The sequence below is a fragment of the Fundulus heteroclitus genome, chromosome 1 (assembly GCF_011125445.2).
Source record: "Fundulus heteroclitus isolate FHET01 chromosome 1, MU-UCD_Fhet_4.1, whole genome shotgun sequence".
Lineage (NCBI taxonomy): Eukaryota > Metazoa > Chordata > Actinopteri > Cyprinodontiformes > Fundulidae > Fundulus > Fundulus heteroclitus.
The window spans coordinates 3,546,890-3,559,270 of record NC_046361.1 but is presented as its reverse complement, the minus strand read 5'-3'; the positions used below and the strand labels follow the sequence as shown (position 1 = coordinate 3,559,270).

General features: G+C 37.1%; 1 protein-coding gene across 1 annotated transcript in view; it reads left to right on the top strand.

The window, feature by feature from the left end:
* Positions 1 to 12,381, top strand: part of ntsr1 (neurotensin receptor 1 (high affinity)) — a 90,388-nt gene that overhangs the window by 51,951 nt on the left and 26,056 nt on the right. The window lies entirely within an intron of this gene.

Below are 12,381 nucleotides of genomic sequence, written 5' to 3'. Positions count from 1 at the left end.
TCTGAATATATACAGTTTAACAAGAAAATAATTGGTGCAAATAAGCAAATAACTCTGTCAGAATACTCGTTTAACAATCCAGGTTTGACCTGCAACACTAACAAATAATATCAACAAGAATGTGGTAAAAATGCCTCTTACCTTATGACGGAAAAAAAAAGGTATTCCTGAAAGTCATAAGAACAACAATCCACTAAATAGAATTTGTATAACAGTGATTGATGGGGCTGTTTTAAAACGCATTGCAAACAGCAAACTGATGTCGTTTTCCCCATGTTGGTGTTTTCAGTATTTTAAAAAATTAAAGGAAAAAGTTATTTTTATAGGTATAGATAAGCTATGATCATGGTAAATGGCTTGTACTTGTATAGCGCTTTAACTAGTCTGATGTCCCCAAAGCGCTTTACACTACAGTCAGTCCTTCACCCATTCACACACACATTCACACCCTGACGGTGGTGAGCTATGTTAGTAGCTACAGCTACGCTGGGGCAGACTGACAGACATAATGCTGCTATACATTGGCGCCAGCAGGCAATGCTGGCGAAGTGTCTTGCCCAAGGACACAACGACTGAGAACCAGCAACCCGCCAATTGTGGGACGAACTCCCTAACCTCTGGGGCCACTGTCGCCCCATCATGTCCCTTAATGACGCTGTGCAGTCTGTAGTCATGTGACTCCACCCCATCCTGTCTGAAACAGGAAGCGAAACAGATGGCTTGGTTGAGAAAATGGAGGTCATTTTCAAATGTTGAAACGACGGAGGAGTTGCTCGAGAAGGAAGAGCTGTTAAATACGTTGCAGCCACATCTGATCCCTGGTCCAGTCGCACAATGGACCCGTAAGTTAGTCTGACTGTATAACACATCTATGATCAATGGAAACTGTACACCAGAGTGCTTGAGACGGCATATTTTCCCCGCCGATACCTGGAAGACGCCCGGACAAGTTTTAAGCGGGATGCTGTCTGCATGGAACATTAAGGAAGAGGCCTTGTCGGTATTACTACTGACAATGGTACAAACAGTTGATGCCGTAGAGCTCAATAGATGGATGCAAGTGCAGTGTATGAAGGTGAGTTGCCACGGTCATTCACTGGGAGACAGATGCATGAATACTCAGGCAGGAAACGGTAGCCTGATGGGGGGGGGGGTCCAGATATCAGATTGGCAGTAGACATCCATTATGGGAGAGGCAATGATGGACTAATCCAAGGGCATAAACATGGTAAATAACAAGGAGACAGGGGAGAATAGGGAAAGACCGCTGGATTTCTACTGGCACGGGGGGGGGGGGGGGTCGATAATCTGGTAGAGAGGCAGAAATTGGTAGAGAGTTTCAGAAGTGCTGTGCACAAGTGAAATGGAGAGCAATTAGGCATGACACAGGTGGGCATCATGAGGCTGATGAAACTGATAAACATAGCAGGAAGAGTGTTGAAGCAAAACAAAAATTCCCAGCCATGGCACAGCAGTAACGTAAATCATCACATTTCCCCCAAAACACATCACAGGCCTTATTCAAATGTAGCTAAACAGCACTGAGATACAACGTATGCATAGTTTGATTAGCAAAACTTTATTCATGAAACCTTCAATTAAATTAATTGAATAAAACATAGTGGTTTGTATGAATTGTGTGTGTGTAAAAGTTTGGACTGGATTTGCTTGGCTGTATTACGGACAAAAGATGCACATTGTTTTGATTTTATGTTTGTTTGTTTTTTTAGCAAAACAAAGAATTGTTAAATTTGAAAGATGTTCTAAAGTGTTATGAAATCCAATCTTTTTGAAATCACTCCTGTTGTTGCTATGGCGCTAACATGACTACTAAGACATTGGCAAACATGCTGCTCTTTGCCATTGTTCCTTTAGCCAGAGTGAAAATACTTTTCCTTTTTCATATAAACTGTTGTACATTTAGCAATGAAGACAAATAGCAAAGAAGATTGTAAAATTACAGAGGGAAATTAAAAATGTATTTCCTAGAGTTAGGAGAACATGTACAGAGCAAACTGCAATATCTGCCTCATGATTTCATTACTAGTCATAAAGGAATATGTGACATTTACTAAATAAATTGAAGAAAAAAATGGAAGCAAAGGCCACGAAAATTCAGGAGGAGTCCTCTGACATTTATGTAATCTAATTTAGAAAGTAATGTAAAAGTGAGCAAGGGTCCAATTTAACTATAGTGAAGCATGCTGATCTTCAAATCACACCCTGACAGAAAGCCACTTTATCTCCTGCAGTATCCCAGCAATCATGTAACTCTAAATTTTCTTTTCAATCAATTATCAAACTGAGCAGAAACCCATGCAGAATGATTCACTTCAGTTCCTTTGACTTCAATGAGCAGTTGTGAAATAACAGGATCAACACCAGCACGAAACTGAGAGGGGAAACAAGCTACATTTAAAAATGTTAAATACTGTGATTTCATTAAGTCAAACTTAAACATAATTAGCATTAGCACAGCGCACAAGTTCCACCTTAAAATTATTTACCTTGAAGAGACTTGAGGTTAAGGTTTCACAATATTTTAAATATTAAAATTGTAACAAGCCAAAAGTGTCCAATTCTTTATATCCAGAAGAAGACATTTTCTATTTCACAAACTGATTGGCTCTATCCAAATAACCTTAATAATAGCCTCTAGCTCCTACTCCCAGTCCTTGACCTCTCACGGGGTCAACAGTAAGAACTCTGTTATGGGGAAGAAAATTATTCGGACTGCTGTGTCGATTTCGGACAGCCTTTAACTCCGACGTCATTACTTGATGGAGACACACTTGAATGATGAGTCATATCCGGGCCTACAGCCTTCTGAAAATAAACTACAAAGTGTACACTCTCTTCTCTCCGGACATTTTCGATGATTTCCATGAGGGGCTTGTGCTTATACGTCATCCCACGCATAGGATTGTGGGATACCTTAAGGCTTCTTAGCACCGGTAAGGGACGTCATTGGGTTCCTAGGCAACACTAGCTGCGAGAGGAAGCATACAGGCTCCCTTTCTTACCTCCTTCCTTACTGACTGCACTATTCAGACAGCACTTATGGTGACCGCTGACGCTCTTCCACTTTGGCTAAAGAGTCCTTACTCAATAAGGATATGCAGATAGAGCCATTACCAGGGTTACCTGGTGGGAGGGTGTCAGAGGTAGTGTTGGTGTTTGAAAGTATAAGACCCTGTTGCTGTTTGTAAATTTCCCTGCATCATAGGGACCATTTCTAAAGATATGCCATGTTTTTTTCCTTAGTCTACGTGGAGATGTTCTCCAAAACAGTAACTATTCTGCTGAGGGGCAGACTTCCAGCAATTTGACCAAACTCCACAATGTTTTAAAATCGCTACATGTGGAGTAAAACCAAAACTGGTTGTCACCCTGATAACAACATCCTCACAATGACAGATGGTAATGGCACCATCATGCTGTGGGAATCCACTTTTTCAGGAGGGACAAGGAAGCTGCTCAGAGTTGATGGTTAGATGTATGGCGCAAAATACCTTAATGTTATAAAAAAAAAGGTTTCTACAAAGTATTAACTTTGAATGGCAACAACAGATGACACGCTTTTCAGAGACCATTTGTCTTTCACTTAATTATGCTCTAAGTTATGCTATAAATTTGTCTTGGATTAAAAAATAAATAAAAGTACACTGCAGTTTGCAACATGACAAGCTGTGGAAAAGCTTAGGCAGGCAAAAGCTGTTGTCAGATCAGGGGATAGTAATGCCTTTGCAAGACATGCTTCCTTGGGTCTGTCTGATCATGCAACCTTATTTCCGTTTAGAAATAGCTAAACAACATTTTAAAAACATAAACATATCTTGGTTTGGACTGATTTCATCACCTTATAAGGAGTACATGATACTATTGTAGTGTAAACTCTCAATAATACATTTTTTCAATTGCTTTTTTTTAATTCTTTTTTTTTTTTTTACAACAAGATGCTGAATCTATTCAAAAATTAATCACTAGCACATTTAGGAAGATTGATATTGATCCCAAGTGATGTACTTAGTTTTTATCTAATTAATTATCTTCACCAGTCTCCTCTACGTTCTCCTTTGATTAGTGTGTGCAATCAGTGCTTAAATCTGCTTGGTGTCTTTTTTCCCAGTGGGAAGTGCAAAGAACATTTACAAAGACTTGGAGTGAAGCTCATGATCCCAAACACAGTGTGTATGCAGCGAGCAGACAGACAGAACACAGCAATGGAAACGGCATTGTCTTCAACGCCCCTGTTCAGACACAGAATAATGTGTTGATAAATGTTGGCAACTCAGTTCCTGACCTGCATATTGATGGACCGGTTGCTTTTTGCCCCAGCTGCTGTGTCAGTGCACGCACACATGTTATTCAACATCTTGTGCATATCTTAATAATGCTATTAGCACTAAATCTCAAGCGTTAACCCTAATGACTAAAATGACTGCAGAGAGCAAATAAAAGAAACATTACAATACCCAATGTTTTGTTTATATTCACTCTGGATGATTTTGTTTTTAAAGTGAGGACATTTCCACATGTTGCTGAACAGTGATTCACTCAGCTGAAAATACTGTGCGCCCCCTTGTAGGTCCAAGACGCCTGAAATAGTAAAACGCAATTCATTGATATATTGAGTCCAATATATCTCTTGAGTCCAAGAGAAAATAAAGGGATTACAAGTTATCACCATTAATTATATTTTTTTCTATTTATGCTTTTTTGACAGTTAATGTTTCAGATCATACAAATTTAATTTAAAATAATCTGAGTGAATACAAAGAGTGGTTTTCAACTGCTGATTTAATTTATTAAGGGGAAAATCCAGAGTAACACAATCATTTATGAAAATATTGCCCATATATTAAATCATAATTTAACTAATTAACCATATCCTCATGGTTTAACCTCACCAGTAACACCCAGACCTGATTATAGCTCTGCTCTGTAGAATCAGGAAATAACTTACATATGTCGTCTGACAGCATGAAAAAGCCTAGAGGAAAACATATGTTGGTCAAGAAATTTAAGAAAACAAAGTCCTGGATATCTATCAGCTTTGTGGGTATTACAAAATCAATTCTTAGTTTTTGGGACTCCAGTGAAGCACAGTGAGAGCCACCACCCACAAATGTAGACAGCATGAAACAGTGGTGAACCTTCCCTGGAGTGGCCAGGCCACCAAGACTGTTACCAAACGACCCATCCATGAGGTTACAGAAGAATTAAAAACAACATTTGAAGCACTGCAGGCCTCACTTGCCTCACAAAATTAAATTGTTCAGAATTCAACAATAGAAATAGACTGAAAATGCCTCCACGCTGTTCAAAAAGAAAACGTCGCTTGCCTCTGTTTTGCCCCCCAAAAATCCTAATAATCCTTCACAACTTTAGGGAAAATATTCTAATGAGACAAAGTCTGAACATTTTGGAAAGTGTGCATCCTGTTGCATCTAGAGTAAAAGTAACTCTAGATGTAACAGGATGCACACTAGATGTCTAGATATTTTTTATGTATTCATCATCGTATAACTCACCAAGACGAATAGGATGCCTTCTTTTGTTAATTATATCTGTCTGGGGAAACGTGTGTTGAAAAGGTAAAACCCCAAAAAAAGTAAGCAATAAGTGAAATAACTTGTGTACTTAACAGAATTTGCACAGTCTTGAGATAGTAGCAGTAATTTTTGTACATATTCTTTTTGTATTTTGTCATTTTATGGCAGTGGTGGGCTAGTTGTTAAAAAGCCGAGCGCTAGTTTTAACTACTTTATCTTATTAAGGACTAATTTTTATTTTAGGTATGCAAAAATCTAACTTTATTATATAGTTTTAAATTTTTATATTTGTATTTTTTCTCCATTTATGTTTTGTTTTAAAATGTGATCTGGTTTTAATGCTGTTTTGCTGGAGGGCTACAAAATACAATGTGTTTTGGTTTGAGAAAAAAATTATTACTGTTCATTTCAACAAGAACAGACACCAACAAACTGCTAAAAAACTCATTTTACATGGAGAAACATAGATCACTGAGAGTATATGAAAACATCTAGTTCCTTACAGATCTTTGGCAGAAGTAACAGGACTCCAACAGCAGGTATCTATTCTCATGTTTCCACTTCTGCTTTCTGTCCCCCCTCACTCTGTGTTCACAACATTTACGCTGCGTCAAACACTGAGTCACTATTGTCATTACTCAGACAGGTTCATTTGAAGAGTCCCTTTTGGCTCCATAACTATGAAGGGAATTACCTCCTCGCATGCTACTCCATATTTGGCGGCGGCTGGAAAACCTTTGCCCGTGTCTATCACCAGCAGATCTCCAGCAGTTGCAGGCAGGTGCTTCTGCTGTGTGGTACCTCGTTCTTTCCCCATGGAAGTTCTCATCTGCTGAGTGTCTAAAGTGGAAACATATCCTGCTCGCAACATCTCGAACTGTGCATTCATTCTGCTTGCAAACAAAAAACACACCTGGAGTAGCCTAGTCAAACAGTACATAAATTGATTGGGATGTTGTGTAATGACCTGAAGCAGGCTTTTCATGCTCAAAGTTCTTTCAGCACTAATGTAAGAGAACTCCTTATGACTTATTGCAAATGTCTGATTGCAGTTGGTGGCCAAACCGGTTATTAGAAGTTAGGGGTAATTACTATTTCAAATGGGGCCAACTTGGTTTGGATATCTTTAGTCTATTAATACATGGAACCATCATTTGAAACCTGCTTGTTGTATTTATTCAGGTTATCTTGGATAGTAAAATGTGTTTGATGATCTGAAAGACTAAACTGGTATGGAAAAGGAAACAAAAAGTGAGAAATCTGCAAGGGGCAAATATCTTTTCACAGGACTGATTGTTATGTTTGTTAGATTTTTACAAAACAAAACGAACATGCAAAAACCATAAAAACATACATTTTGGTCCCTTTTATAGGCTTCAAATTCTGGATATGTTTAATTAGCAGGAAAAAAATGTAAATCCTAAAACTGCTGGAATTTTAAAACTGGCAGATACTCATTTGCCAGTGTTATTCATGTTATGTATTAAGTCTGAGTCTATATGGGATTTGTATTTTCTTGTTAGTTAAAACTGAAAATTTTTACTGGAGCACCACTGAGCTCAGGGCCACTCATCCCCGCTTGTAGCTTTAAAATTATTATTATATTTACTTTCTAGCTTTTGACTTTTTTTTTAATAAATGAAATTCCATAAAAAATACAACTTTTCTATTATGCCTGTGTTATATAAAGTGTGTCATTTACGTATATTCACCCGATGTACCATGATAACCCTGAATAAAATCCAATGTAAACAACTCTCTTCAGAATCCACCCATTTAGTCCTCAGAGCACTCCTGTGTGCAACAGTGTAAAGTAGAGTTGGGCAAGAAAACTACATCCCAGGATTTTAACATCTCTTGGAGCACTGTTAAACACAGAAAACAACATGGTACCTTTGTACAATATTTTATATTCAAAAGTCTTTTACTAATATGATGGTTATATAAATGCTTTTGATCATGTTATGGACCAAACTTCATAACAGAGATGTCAGATTTCCTTTAAGATTAATTAGGGCTTTCTTTGGGTTAACCTTCAATCACAGTTACATTTGAAGGACTCTGCATGCCTTATTGTTATTTCCAGGAACCTATTTTTTTCTACTCTGTAGAGGATGTTATTAAATTTGTAGAAAAGTGAAAGTAACAGAATTATGGCTGGCTCTCTTCCTTTTTATTCTTCTCAAGGACAAACAGACTCCTGAGTTCCTTCATCACTGTCTTCTCTGTTTGCTTTGTTATGATCAAAAGATGATGTGCAAACACAGTTGTGATTCTTGAAATTATTTTTTTGTTTGTATTCATGAAACCTTTTGTGTTTAGCTGCACTTTTGAACACATTTTAACTCTTTTATTTACCAGCTTATTTAAGCCCATTCCAGGCTGTCAGAGAAGCAGCGATGAACTGGCATACTAAAAACTCAACATAGCCACATTGCCCACGGTACATTTAGATTCATCAGCAGTGGCAGATTGGGCACTAGGCCGATGCCCCGATTAAGATTGCTGGCAAAAAAAACAAACAGAGTAAAACATAAATTACAAAATAAAAAGTACGTATATCTTGTCACTCATAAAATGTGTGTGACTTTTATTTTTTAGCGTTGCCAGTCCATTTTTAGTTTATTTGTGGTTATTTAAGATTTTTGTGTAGGTCTAATTTTAATGTTACAATGGTGAAAGATGCATGCCAGATTAATGTTTATATATGTTTTTAACTTTCAAGAGGCTTTTGCTAAAAGGAAAAAAAAATAGAAAAAAACAATTTTGACCAGACCGACCAGACTTTAAAATCTAGCAGCATGCAAGTGGCTATGGATGGATTTATGTTCATGAAGGGTGTATTGTAATCCCTTCATCACTTCTTCCTTGTCAGACAGGGTCACATTACCACCTTAGGGCTGGGTTGTTGGAAGAATTATTGGTGGACATTTTTTATCCAACTTCTTACTTGTGCCACCATTCTTAAGCAGAATCATAAGAAAGCCCTTGAGATTGTTTGAATCACCGCATTATAGACTATATGGGAACTTCGCAGCTGGCACCATCTGGTACTCATGGACACTGTCATCTATTCTTTTCAAGACAAATTATTATCTTTAGGTCAGCATGATTTTTCAGAGCACACACCTCTTAATTTCATCCTTGTACTCCCTGTAGGACCTCAGTCAGTCTCTGATATTTGACTTGGACAACATTCTTCTCTTTGGAACATTTCTTCTCACCAAGGTGTTGTCAAAAGCCTTTTCAGGTCACAGCACAGTCTTTTTTCTTTTTCTTTTACCCACCTCTTGCCGAAGTTTAAGAAGCCCAGCTCCAGTGGTAACACAACTCTGAAGTGCACCCATTCTTGGCTGACAGTCCCGGTGCTTGCTTGACTCTCTTGGACATTCTGAAACTTTCTTCAAGAGAACATCTTAACTCATAGTTTTTAATGATAGAAAACTGTTCTTTCAGATGCGGTGTTATCAACAGCAATTTCCTCTATGTGAAGCCATTTTGATACAAAGCAATTATGGCTATATGTGTTTTCTTGGAGGTAACCATTGGTAACAAATAAAGACTGATTTTTCCCTCTTTGGCAGCAATCAGTTACTAGAGTGATGGGCGATTTCAGCTGGACTCTCACAGCTTGACCTGTTTATTTTTGGGCCAGGACTGAAATACAGTGAAAATGGCCTTCATTTGTGACCTTTTAAGTATGGGAATAATTATTATGTAGGACATTTTAACTCAGTTCTTGCTAGCCAAAGAGTAGTCGATCGTATCTAAAATATTACCAGATGACGCTACTATGGTTTGTGGCAGTGAGTTGGTATTTGTTTCTGTAAACTGTTTTTGTAAACCTCAAAAACAGAAGCCACAATTTTTGAGTAAAAATGTCACGTTATAACTGTATGGCAATGGTATTATTGTGTAATCACTAATGTTTGGTATTCATTGTAAACTTTTTGAAAACAAAAATATAATCTGCAAAATATACCTATGAAATGATTCGGCTATTTTTCAAAATTGAATGACAAATTATTCGCTGTTGATAAAGACAAGGAAGGAAAAAAAATCTATTTTTTTTAATTATTCTATTCAATGTATTAAGTTACCGCCTCATAACAAATGTCAGAACAGTGCACTTTACACACCAACAAACAGGTCCAAACCAGATCTAGTTTCTTTGTCCAAAATCTATACTGGTTGTACTCCAGGTAAATTCATCTAGAACAATTGGAGAGAAAAAAAATATCTTTTTGTGACACAAAAAAACCTTCAGTAGAACCAGGCTGACATGCAACAATATGTCTTTTTCAATGATGTGAAACTCTTAGGCTTAGATTTACAGTTTTTGCCGCAATTAAATGCAGTTTATTTATATTGCAGCAATTCACAACACATGTCATCTCAAGACACTTTGCAAAGAAAAGAAAGGGAATTTACATCTAATCATACAGACGGATTCCAAGTGAATCTGTTGGTATGTATTGGTTACATACCAATGGATATGTAACTAATACATACCAGTTGGTTTCACGTATTTTGAAAAAATACAGTAGTTTGTATGTTAGAGAAAAGTAAATAAGGAAACAGTAGTTGTAGCTCTATTGGTAGCTTTATTTTGGTGAAAAGTACAAGTCTATAGGAAGCACATGCACATGGAGGAACACATGGGTGTGGGTGTGTGTGTGTGTGTGGGGGGGGGGCAGTTAGCCAATTTTGCTCTTAGACAGGAAATTGTTACACACAATGACGGATTCAACAACTTTAACTTTTCAGAACAGGACAGTAAGGGAGAGTTTCTGCATGGCCACCACAAATCCCAAAACTGCCGATTATGTAATGCTTTGCAAAGCTGCAGCCGTGTCACTGGTTCATGCACTGGCTGCATGAACCAGTGTATCCACTTCATAGTTTCCTAGCAATCCAGTGAAACGGTTGTATTAGGTAAAGTACACATGGTCACACACGTGTGCATTACCGAATGGATTGACCCATGTTTTGTCTTATTTTCTGGACCGACTGAGAAAAACGTGTTCTAGCTCACTCCAAACCATAGCTAAATACATTATGAGTATCATCAAAGGGAGAGCACACCTTATTCCAGCTATTACCAAGTTGCTCCACTTGCTTCCTGTTTGTTTCAGAATTGATTTGAAGATGTTTTTTGAGGTTTAAAAAAGTGTTAATGGTCTTGCTTTGCTTTTATCCTTTGAACGTTGCTGACTCTTCAGGTCTACACAGCAGCTGTCTGATTTTACATCTACAGCAAAAAGAAAAACAAACAATGAAGCATCCTTTTATTATAGTGGTTGTAATTATGAGAAGGTTGCAAAATTGTTTTATATTTATACATGAAAAACAACCATCTACCTTTATTAGATTTCTCTATTTTATAATTTTCCCCCATTTGTCAGGTTTACTGCTCTGGTTTGTATCCTATTTAAGTTTTAGTCTGGATTCCAAATCAATGTGAGTTTAACTGTCAATACATTAATTCAATTGTCAATTTGTTAATTTGTTCTCTTCTAAGATTTATAATTTATTTTATTGGTTGTCTTTTATCATTCATGTTATTATTATTTAAAATTTGTTTTTACTCCAGATTGTACATTGTTATGTTGTCCACCCATGCTGACACTAAGTTTCCTCACTTCCTTAATGTTTTTAGGTTTCATTTAAGAAACATGGTTGTGTATTTGCTAATCAGAAAATTATAAATTAAGTCAATGTCCAGACAAAATGAATGTTGAAGGTTTTAATACAACTAGGTAGATAATTGTGTTAGAAAACAAGTGTGTTGTTCTGTCCTTGGAGCAGGTCGGGCCACACTTCCTCTCAGTGAGACGCTTCAGGGGGATATTAGAGAAACATGTTTTTGGTGGTGCAGCAGGGCCCATTTATTTCATTATCTTAGATAATGAAGTACTGAACATGTTCAGAAAATTATTTCAAGAATAGATGCCTGTAAGCCTTAAAGTAATCTCAGTTGTACTTTCCTTATGTTTATTCAGTAGTTTGTAAGGAAGTTGCTTCTTCCTGTGTTCTCAAATCCAAACACATGCTCATTTATGGAGGAAACCCTTGCATGACCCTAACAGGATATATGGGAGTATTGCTTTGTTTCCCAACCAAAGTTACCCTCTCGTCTGTGGTCTGTGGCTTTCAAAGTTTACTAAACACTGTTAATACATCAGCTGCTTGTGATTTAATGAAATTAGACCATTTAAAAACAGTTTTTATAATTTTTGCCTCCTTTAATGTGACATACATTGTGTACAATTCATCTGAATAACAAAGAATGCATTAAAGAGGGGGGGGGGACTAATAATAACTTTTTTAAACAAACTCCTAAAACAAATACATTGTTTTACACACCTTTCAATCCAAATTCATAATTTAGCCCTCTTAGGTTCATACATAGCATCAGTTAAAGATATTAACCTGAAATAAAGTTCAGCTGTCACTGTCAGATTTTCTTGACACTAGCGTCTTCTAGTTGAAGTCATTGTTTGCTGAGAGGAGGTATTTTACAGGAGGTTACAAAATAATCTAATTTCATACAATTTTATGTAGCAAGGCAAGTTTATTTATGTAGCACTTTTCAGTATCAAGACGATTCAGTGCTGTTAATCCCAAAATTCATAACAGTTAAGCCCTTAATTACTCATACACCTGGCAAATTCAGGTTTGGATCCATCCATTGTCTATAGCTACTTATCCTTGCAGGCAGAGCTTTAAATGTGCCAGCATGCACTGGCAGTACATGTACTTTTAAATTTTACTTCTCAACATATCGGTACTTTTTTTCCAGTGACTTAGAGCAGTTTTGTGCTGT